Source organism: Pteropus vampyrus, unplaced genomic scaffold (assembly GCF_000151845.1).
Source record: "Pteropus vampyrus isolate Shadow unplaced genomic scaffold, Pvam_2.0 Scaffold28, whole genome shotgun sequence".
NCBI lineage: Eukaryota > Metazoa > Chordata > Mammalia > Chiroptera > Pteropodidae > Pteropus > Pteropus vampyrus.
Genome location: NW_011888809.1, coordinates 9,561,776 through 9,565,128, shown reverse-complemented (window position 1 = coordinate 9,565,128; position 3,353 = coordinate 9,561,776). Strand labels below are relative to the sequence as shown.

The 3,353-nt window shown below is 43.2% G+C and overlaps 1 pseudogene; it reads right to left on the bottom strand.

The window, feature by feature from the left end:
• Positions 1-254: 254 nt before the first annotated feature.
• On the bottom strand, positions 255-370 carry LOC111737567 (annotated as a pseudogene).
• Positions 371-3,353: the final 2,983 nt, after the last annotated feature.

Genomic DNA, 3,353 nt, shown 5'->3' with positions numbered 1-3,353 from the left:
AGTAAAGTATCACAATTACACGCAAAGTCTAAATTATAATGAAAGGGATGTGGGTTTTTTTTTGTTTTTTGTTTGTAATTTGTTTGTATAACAAACACATTATTCCTTAGAAAATTGTGCTCAGGACACCCAACTGGAGATATGATCAATGTCACTAGAAATGAGTTTGCTCTTGTTTTCATTTTCCTCCTCCTTCTCCTCCTTCTCCTCCTTCTTCTCCTCCTCCTTCTTCTCCTTCTTCTTATTATTATTTATACCTACAGCACCTGGTCTTCCTACGTGGTCTCCCATCCAAGTACTAACCAGTCCCGACCCTGCTTAGCTTCCAAGATCAGACATCGGGCTTGTTCAGGGTGGCATGGCCACAGACCATGGACTATGGTTCCACTGAGACACAAACCCAGGACATTCTGTGTGTAAAGCAGACGTGCTAACCGCTACACTATGGAATCACATCCTCATTTTCCCTCTTTGTACTGGCAGTATCTCTCATGCACGATCTTCAAAGTAAACATGCCTCCCTCAGAGCCCTCCCACCACTGCTCTGTAGGGACGTGATGTATGTGCAGGATCTCTTACCACTGCTTGAAGTATCTGTCCACATGCGAGGCAGTGTGCAATTTCCAAAGTTTAGATGGAATGTGAGAAGGACACTGGAAATGAGGCAGGCTGTGAAAACGGGCATATGAAGGATAGTGTCTAATGTAACCAAGAGTAGAGTCTCCATTAACTGAGGAAGCAAATACAGTCATGATACTTTTATTTTTTCCTATAAACCACTGGAACACCAATTCATTATTAGCCACTAGTCAAATAATCTCCTCTAAATATTGATACTTGTCCCTTATCCTTTTAATTGTCCAAGAACCCTAGCATCGTGCTTGACCCAAAGAGCTAAATCTTCTTCAAATGCCCAACATGGAACAAACTGGACACCAGCTAGTCTGTTATTGCCATACATCCCTGTAATCACACCGTATCTTTATGGAATTTCACCCTATACGATATGACTAGTGGTGTTTACCCAATGTAACAATGAAGCTTCTGTTTGTTGAGCCCCAGGTTCATTGTGAAAGGATGCTTTGCTTTTCTGAATGCAGGACCCAATTTGACAGCCCTGAGCAATCTTAGCAAACGTGTCCGGAATGAACGCAGCCCAGATGCCTCAAATCAAAGATCTGGATTACCACGCCTCCTGCTTTTCTCGTTTTTGACTCCCCATAACATTGGGGCATCTTTTTGTTGATTTTTTAAAAAACAAGGAGTCTTATTAAACCTTCTGTTGGACAATGAAAGATATTCATTCCCCAGCCAGCATCATAAGGGAGCCTACACTCAATAACACCAAGATGATTCGCCATTTTAAGACATATCCTTAAGAATTTCAGGGTGATTTTCTGCTCTGGCTCATACCAAGAAGTATAGTGTTTCCGTTGCTAAAGAAAGAAAAATAAATGCCCCTCACCTCCAGGCCAACCCTTTGGTGAAGCATCTGGTTACACTAAGAATAGGATCTTTGTTTTTCCTGCCTTCTGAAAAGATAGTATCATCAAAATGCTACCCTCTACTTGCCGTTTTGTGCTATATTCTCACCATATCTTACTTTATCAACCTGTTATAGCTCTATACAACAGAGGGAAAGAGTGATGGTAACTGATGCATTTATTGAGTGCTAGCAATTCGACTTACATGACCTTCCCAAACAATACCATGAGATGCCTTCATGGATAAACGATGACTCAGGAAGTTCGAGCGACCTGCTCCAAAACGTCAGATCTGTGAGTTGTGGGCAGGATTTGAATCCAGATCCATTTGTCTCTGAGGCCCATATATTGCCTATTTGCCTAAATCGTATAATTACTCCCATTTGAGAGGCAATGAAAATTAACCTCAAACAAATCAAATAATATGCTCACCGACAAAAATCAGAGTTAAAAGTCAAACTCTCCAAATGCCAGGCCTGCTTTTCACAGCAGTTCTCTCCTCTCAAAGAGAAAGAACAAAATCACATTACATTAGCAGCTGTGTCTGGCTCTAAGACGCTTCCTCTCCTTCCGTCAGCACTGGAATGGAGAGAGGCAGACGCTTCTGAAGGCTGTCAGTTATTTCAAAGAAACACTGAACAGCACAGAACATCAGGATGTTTTGGGGGCACCTTTCAGAACTTTCAGAAAATCTCTTTCAGGGACCTTCGATACAATTATGACCTTGTCTCTACAATACAATTATCAAAGGGCTGTCAACAAGCACTTATGGCACTCACCTTCAGCCAAGTGCCACAGAGGTCAATGGAAAGTTCCTCTCAACCATGAGCAGACAGTCAGAAGCTCTTTCTGACTGCCACAATCAATCGGGGGACAGTTTGCACAGGCCAGCCAGGAGCCACCTGCCCGCCCCACTGACTCTTGTGAGAAGGGCCAGGGACCAGCAGGGGATGAAGAATTTAAGAAGATAACTCTTAAGGTCCTTCCCTCTATTGACTCTGAGACTATTTAACATTTTCACTTTCAGGAACAAAAACAAAACAGAAAACAAGCAAGCAGAAGCCTCTCTTATTTTAAGAGTAAGTCATTCCTTCGAAGAAGCGTTAGAGGAAGTTGAAAATCTCAAGTCAAATATCAAACGTTGGAATGAATGTTCCATGATGGGACATTATGCTGTCTGCTTTAGATAAATCATCGCAATTAGCATTATGAAAAACCACGGGTGAGGGGTCCAGGTTTTAGATAAGTGACTAGTTCAAAAGACTTGTCCTCACGTCAGCAGCTGGTGGGGCAGACTTGCTCTTTCCAGGGTACAAAGCCCCCTTCCAGAAAAAACCATAAGAGAGGGTAAGGATGAAAGACAGGCTAGTAAGGCCAGGAGACGGGAAGGGCGGGCCTCAGGTCCAGCCCGGGGAAGTGCGGTCTGGCAGTCTTAAACTCGCAGCCATCTCTGCTGTCCCCTTCCCCATTCCAGACCGGAGTGGACACAGGTCTAGTGAGCTGTGAGGCAGCAAAGCAGGGCAGAACCATCGGTGCCAGGCTTATCCATCCAGCAAGCTGGCAACTCGAGGCAAGTTGCTCAACCTTTCTAGGCCTCAGTTTCCACATTCAAAAACGGGGCTTAGGGCTGAGATATCTGCCAGACCCCTCGGCTTCTAATGCTCTTTGAGTTCATAATACGGGTGGTTAATAACAACCCTGTAGGTTGACATATCGAATTGTCTGATTCAATAATTAACTAATAAAAAATTAAAATAGCATGATACGTTATTTCCTCCATAAACCTTTGGCCCGATTCATTGAGGATTAGAAAAGTACCAAACTCAACATACAGATTTTTACGCCACAGAATGTTTCTGCTTTTGGAAG